We start from the raw sequence: 8,177 nt of genomic DNA on the forward strand, positions 1-8,177 counted from the left end.
CTGAAATGATGCGAAGAATAGGCAACTGTGGGTTGCCATGAAGCAGGTCATTTGAAAGTGACTTTTCAGTCAGGCAGAGTGGTGAGAGCTTTCCTTCTGTGTATTCCTCTCAGCCATTTTGCCCCTCTGACTCAGTAGAGAAAGTGCAGAGCCTGTGGCATGTCTACATACTATATGGAGGCTAAGCAGATTCTAATGGGAGACTTTTGGGACAAAGTCGACATTGTCTCAGGTAACCATTAAACATTTGTGAAAACGTTATTTTTAATGCTACAGGGCCTCAGTTGAGATAGAACATCTGGCTACCAGACTTCAGATGACTGCAATTTAGAATGTGCATGAGGAGGCTGATATAATCCTCTTTAGTCACACAATAGGGCTTCCTCTTCAGCATTCTCTGGTAAGTTGGGTATAGTTTAGGGGCGACAAATGTTGAACATAAACTACAGTTCTATGAACATGCCACTTACAAGGCTATTGTTTAGTCTTCTATGTCACTGCTAGCTTACTCCTAGCTAAAAGTATTTCATTCTAAGTTTTTTGTTTTTACTAGAAATGAAAGAAAATAAAACATCAATTACAGATGGTTTTGAGTGATATGCTGGCACTAGCTAGAAGTAGATCATTCAGGAATTGTAGCAAAAGAAAGAAATTCCATGTTGGTCCTTTTTGTCCACTATTTCTGATGTTTCAAATCTCTATCAAATTAATGTTTTTGAAAATGCCCCATAACTGATATAGAAATGCATCTTTCTAAATTGTATGCAGTAGTTCCATCTATAGTAATGATATATTCCAATTAGAACATTTCCAACTAGCACACAGAAAGAAATAAACCAAAAAATCTGTTGAGACTTCGGAGGCAATAGTCATGAATATTCCTTGTTTATGCTCATTTCACGATTGTAGAAGTTGGTAGAGTGCAAGAGTGGATTGGAAGGAAACGCAGAGGGGTTAGTATTGCTTCTAATTTGTTTTTTTTTTCCCCCTGATATTAAAATATATGGATCTTTATGTGTCATTGTGCTTTGTATTGCTTATGATTAGGTGTTCTGGCTTTCATGGACAATATAGTTGAATGAGGAAGCACTGAAGTAAACTACTATTCAACATAACTTAGAAGTAGATCACATAACTATTTCTAAGTAGTTATGTTATTGAATATAACATAACTTATGTTGAATAACGCAGATGTTACTGGTGTAAAAAAAAAGTCATTTTTGCTGCAAAGGTGTTGCAAGCATAATTGAGCTGCTGCTTACATCTCTGTTCTGGTTATTTCCTATATGCTTTTGAGTTGATGATGGCAAATTCCTACACATTTTTCCCCCAAAAGAAGCATAAATATTGTTTGGAGAAACTAATTGAGGAAAAGCCACAGCATATCATAAACTGCCAGAGTTAAAGATTAGATTCCATTCTGGATCCTAGCAAAATCATGGAATGATTTTCTATATTTCTATTTCCAGTGTTATAATCTGTTCACTTATGTCCCACTTCATTTGTGGTGTCTTAAAACAGCACAGTTTTATAAAACCACAAATTGTATCACAGTTATACAAAAATAATCAAAGAGAAAAAAAAAGACAGAAAATTTTATGTAATAAAAAACACAAATGTGTAAGACAAATAATTATTTTGCATTATAATTAAAATAAAACACATGCTTTTTTGTAGAGCTTAATCAAAACAATGGTTTTATTTTGGAAAACATAAAATTGCAGAGTTTAACTTTTTTTTTTTTGCCCTAGTTTATGACCATGCATATTTGCAAGGAGACAGGCCAAAACATTAACTGTGGGTAGGGCCAGAACATTTCTCAGAAGACTCTCTAGGATTCTTCCAAAAATCTCAGTCATCTATTAAATAAGCTGGTGAGTTTTGTTATGGGTTTTATTTCTTCTTTAGCTTTAGCATTGCATTGGGTTGGCTTCAGAAACAGCATGTGATACAAGAGCTGTCATGTATAAAGTTTAATTAGGAGGTGGATTCAGGGAACAACAGGGAATGGGAAAGTGAGACAGAGGAAGGAAGAAGTCTAATAAAGAAGATGTTAATGACCAGTTTATTGCTGTGGATAACTGAAACTTGTTTTTTTTCCACTGGGACCTCTGGGGGACAGCGTAGATCTGTCCTACTCCAGATTCCAGGAAGCAGAGTTAGTTTTTCACCAACTTGAATGCATTTTCAGCTTAATGCTATCCCTGGGGTGTTAATTACTGGCAGTGCCCATCCATCACACCTCTGCACCTGATAACTGCACAGAAATGTATTTGAGTTTCATTCTAGGATTTAAGTTATGTTTTTCTTAGTACTTTGAAAATTATGAATCCTATTTGTGAAGGCAAATTTTTGTCCATTTAGAAGCTGATTTTTACACACTTTATCTGATCCACTGTGACTTGCGTTGAAATATATTGAATTATATTTCTTCAACTTTTCTACTAACAAATGAAGCTGAAAATGTATTAGCCACAATTTGATTTTTAAAAAATTTTATCATGACGAGGGATACTCAAAGAAATATACAAGAGCAATCAGTTAGATAAATAAAGAACATAATAGGGAATTAACTCAGAATAGATATTATAAAATGTTCATTTGACATAAAATTACTTTATGACTAAGATATCATTAAAACATCATAATAATAGGTTTTTGTTTTAAAATCATTTATATTAACTTAAAGTAATATTAACACTAAAGAAAAATGTATATGATGAAAATTGTACATATAATAATTTGTACAACTGGATGTATTACCACAAAGGCAACACACAATGTGATGAACACTCACATCAAGAGACACAACATTAATATTTCCAGAACCTCAGAAGCACTAATCCTGTCTCATTCCAGTCACTAGTACATAATCATAATTTGATTTCTACAAACAGGTTATTCCTGCTTACTTCTGAAATTCATGTAAGTAGAGTATGTGTATGTATTCTTTTGCAACTGCTTCCATTCAATAATAACTTTTTATGGTTCATGCATGTTATTGCATACAGATATATGTCATCGATTGCCATTGCTATTCAGCATTTCATGGCATAAAAATATGTGTGTGTTTCATCTTTCAGTTGTTGAAGGATGAAAAGAATATCTACACATATTTTTGTTCATGCACTTATGAATAATGCTGCTTCAGACATGTGGAACATTTGTCTTGGTTGATATTTACAACCATTTATGTTCCAAATATACCTAGAAGTGAAATTACTGGGTCATTAGTAATGTTAGTATTGGTTTAAGTGGATGCTACCAAACAGTTTTCCAAAGTGGTAGTAGCAATTAATACTCATATCAACAATGGACATGAATCCCAGTTGCTCTGTAATTTAGCTAATACTTAGTATCACCAGTCTTTTTGATTTTAAATTACCTGATAAGTACCTGGTGACATTACATTTCTAGGGTTTAACAGAGTTGAGCAACTTTTCAAAGGTGCTTATTGGTCTGTTAGATATCCATTTTTGTAAAGCACCCATCTAAATATTTTTTCTATTTTTTTGAAATTAGGTCATATGTCTTTATGTAGTATTCCTTTACATATAGTATATATACATCTTTTGTCAGATGCATATTCACAAATGTATTCTTTCACTCCCTTACCTTGTTACTTTCTTAGTGGCGCCTTTAGGAAAAGAATTTCTTAATTTTAATCTTAATTTTCACTTAATAAAGAAATTAAATCAATCTTTAGTTTTTTTTCTTGTATAGTAAACTCTTTTTCCATGCTAAATAAGAAATCTTCATCTTCTGTAATGTCATAAATTGTTATGGACTGCATGCTTGTGTCTCCCTTAACCTTTATTTGTTGAAACCTTACCCCTTAATGCGATGGTTTTAGGCTGTAGGGCCTTTGAGATATAACTAGGTTTACATGAGGTCATGAAGGTTGAGGCCCTAAAGGGATTACTGTCCTAGAAGAGAAAGAAACTAGAACATTCTCTCTCTTTACTGCTTTCTCTCTCTGTCTCTCTCTGCAGAGAGAAGATAGGCTTCCACAAGTCAAGAAAAGGGTCCTCTCCAGAAACTGTATATGCTGGTACCTTGATTATGATCTTCCCAGAATTATGAGAAATATATGCTTGTTATTCGAACCACTTGATCCATGGTACCTTTTTCTTGTAGCCTTTAGTAAGACATAAAGGTATTCTATGTTTTCTTATAAAAGCTTTACTTTTTTATAGTTTACATTTAAAACTACTAAAGATTCTTAATTGATTTTTACTTATAGTGCGATACTATAAGTAAGAATCATTTTTGTCCAAATTCAATTAACCAAGCACCATCTATTGGAAGACTATCACTTTTGGAAAAAAAAAAAAGCTGGCCATCTTTGTCATAAATCAGGTGACTACACATATGTGGGTTTATTTCTGGACTTATTATTTTGTTGTACTGGTCTACTTGTATATTTCTATAGTTGTACCTCAAATAATCTTTATATGTCATTCTCATATTACCTATCCTCTCTATATATATCTATTTTACTTAATACAAATTATTTACTCAGTAATTCAAGTGTGACCATAATAAGCCCACAAGTTGTGGTATTTTACCTACTAAAAGACACTCAAAGAAAAATAATGTGAAATTATTTTTGAAAAATACATACAAAATTTCAGATTTCTGAGATTTGCTAACTTATTATAATTCTGATTTAATTATCTGACACTCAGACTACTTTTTGACAATTTTACATGATTATCTGTATTCATATTATTGCCTGCATACTTTTCGACTTCTGTAACTATTTCCACATGTCTGTGTGTAAGTCTACACACAAGTTGGGAGTTTTAATCCCCTTTGAAAATAAAGGGGAAAAAAAGAAAGTTGCAAAGATTAGAAAAGAAGAAATAAACTATCATTATTACCAAATGACATAATTGTGTATGTAGAAAAATCAAACTGTAGTTGCACTATTATAATTAATAAATACGTCTAGAAAGGTAATTAGATATAAAATCAATTTAAACATAATAGTTTTCCATATATTAACAATAAAATATCAGAAATGTTATTTCCAAAATAATATGACTTGGATAAACATCAACCTTTACATTATCAAATACTAACACAAAAAGGGAAAAAATTAAGAAAAGATAAATTAGAACTTTATGCATTAAATTAAATGCATTACTGAGAATAATTAAATAAATCTTTACAAATATTCAATGCACTTGTTCATGAATTGATTGAGCCAATACTGTAAAAACTGTTTCCTACCCAGTTTTTCTATATTCAGTACAGTGCCATTCAACATCTCAGTAAGTTCTGAGTATAAAATTCAACAAAAACATTGCAATCTTTTCATAGCACTGCAAAGGTTCTATAATAGAAAGGGAAGCTTACCCAAGGTGGAAAATAAAACTGGAGAATATAGAGTACAAAAGAGTATGCTATTTCCTAGGATAATTATAATAATGTTATATTAACACTGTCTTAACACTAATACACTAACAAAGATAGGCAAACAGAAAATAATTCATATGAGAATGATATATAGGTCCAAACACAAACCTATAAATATATGAACACACAATTTATGATAAAAGTGATACTTCAAGGTAGAACACAAATTACAATTCTTGGCCGGACGTGGTGGCTCACGCCTGTAATCCCAGCACTTTGGGAGGCTGAGGCGGGTGAATCATGAGGTCAGGAGATTGAGACTATCCCGGTTAACACGGTGAAACCCCGTCTCTACTAAAAAAATACAAAAAGTTAGCCGGGCGTGGTGGCAGGCACCTGTAGTCCCAGCTACTCGGGAGGCTGAGGCAGGAGAATGGCATGAACACGGGGGAGGCGGAGCTTGCAGTGAGCCGAGATCACACCACTGCACTCCAGCCTGGGCGACAGAGAGAGATTTCGCCTCAAAAAAAAAAAAAAAATTATAATTCTTTTCAACAAATAAACAAGTAATACTGGGTTAATTAGATATACACTTGGAAAAATTAATCAGAACCCTACTGTATACCATTCAAAAATGTCAATTCTTGGTGAATTACAGACCTTAATCTGAACATTAAATATTACAATTATTGTCAAAAATGTCAAAAATAAGATAAAATAAAAATCCAAAATGTCAGGCAAATATCCACAAGTTATATAAGACAAAGAAATTCTATTAAAATCACATGTGTTTGTTCACACACGTGTGTATACACAAGAAATAAAATCAATTAGAAAAAGAAAGGTCAACGATAAAATTGCAATCTCTTTTAACAGTTAAAGAGTGTATAACAAATAGCCTATAAAACATTGAAATCTTTTTAACTACAATATACATCAGTGTTTATGCAAATTAAGGGCACTATAAATTACCATTATACATATATATATATATACACACACATGGGAACACCAAAAATAAAGTAAAATTCATGAGTTGGTAAGACTTTGAACAACCAGATTCCTCTTACATTGCTTTGGGAGACTTCAATTTTAAATTGTTAAATTACTTTGAAAAGTTGTCTCTGTGAATGATGAACAACATATATCTTATGTCACAGCAATTCTACTGCTATCTTATATATATATAAAAAACACAATTGGAGCTATCATTACTAAAAGACATCAGATACAGCAAGAACATTTATAATAATAAAAATCCAAAAATAATGTTTTATGTTACAATGTCAAATTAATTTTGATATATCCGCACAAAAGAATTCTGTACATTCATGAAGGAATACTAAATATTACAAAGTCAAATTAATTTTGATATATCTACACAATGGAATTCTGTAAATTGATGAAAGAATACTAAATCACTTGTAAAGTCGTGAATAAAAAACAAACCTAGCACAAATGTGTGAATATTATATTGATTTCATTTCTTCAGACAAGAGCAAAACTCTATCAAAATAAAGGAAGGAAGGAAGGAAGGGAAAGAGAGAGAAAGAAAAGAAAGAAAAGAGAAAGAAAGAAAAGAAAGAAAGAAAGAGAGAGAAAAAGAAAAAAAGAAAGAAAGAAAGAAAGAGAAGGAAAGAAAGAAAGAAAGGAAGGAAGGAAGGAAGGAAGGAAGGAAGGAAGGAAGAGAAAGAAAGTTAGTTCTTCTATTTAAGAATTTAAGAGGGTGACAGGAAGTGCAGGGAAGGGAAGGGCATGGTCTGTGGCCTCTGGCTAGGACTTCACCCCTGCACCTGTGCCCATGAACCTGTGTGAGAACAAGCATTTCTGTTTTCCTGCCCAAATGTTGCATTTCCCAAGACCACCCTGGCCCACCATGCCCCGCACCCTCTGCCTATAAAATCCCCAGACCCTAATGAGAAGAGACATAAGCAACTGGACGTCAAAGACGACGGCAGAAGTTAGACTGGAAGCAGCAGCAGCTGGTCATTGAGAGGAACACACCAGTGGGGGAAGACACAAGCGGCTGGGTCTAAGACAGTGGGAGAAGACACAAGCGGCTGCACCAGTCTAAGAGCACACGTATAGAGGCTGGCAGGCCAGCAGGCCATCCACCAGCAGAATGACGTGGAAGTTTGGGTAGAAGGGAAGCCGGGGCTGCTGAGCAGCCCAGCTCCAGGGAAAAACCATCTTCCCACTCCATCTCCCTTCTGGCCTCTCCATCTGCTGAGAGCTGCTTCCACTCAGAAAAACCTTGCATTCATTCTCAAGGCCCACGTGTGATCTGATTCTTCCGGTGCACCAACGCAAGAAACTCCAGGATACAGAAAGCCCTCCGTCTTTGCCATAAGGCAGGGGGCTAATCGAGTGCCTAGCACAAGCCGCCTACAGAAGGCTAAAATGAAACAGCATACTGTAACACACGGCCACTGGGACTTCAGCTGTAAATGTTTACCCCTAGACACTGCTGTGGAGTCAGAGCCCCACAACCTGCCCATCTACATGCTCCACCTAGGAGCCTGAGCAGCGGGGCCCTGAAGAAGCAGCCAGCCATACTCCCACTGCATGCCCTGCGAAGGGGACAAGGGAACTTTTCCAGTTTCATTATTGTCCTAGGTTGTCTATTTACTCTGTTGACTGTTTCTTTTCCTGTGCAGAAGCTCTTTAATTTTAGTAAGTTTCATTTGTCATTTTTGTTTTTGTTGCATTTGCTTTTTTGAGATTTTAGTCATAAATTCTCTGCCTAGGCTGATGTCTGCAAGTTTTCCCTAGGATTCCTTCCAGAATTTTTCTAGTTTAAGGTCTTGGCCGGGCAC

Source organism: Colobus angolensis, unplaced genomic scaffold (assembly GCF_000951035.1).
Source record: "Colobus angolensis palliatus isolate OR3802 unplaced genomic scaffold, Cang.pa_1.0 Scaffold69, whole genome shotgun sequence".
Taxonomy (NCBI): Eukaryota; Metazoa; Chordata; class Mammalia; order Primates; family Cercopithecidae; genus Colobus; species Colobus angolensis.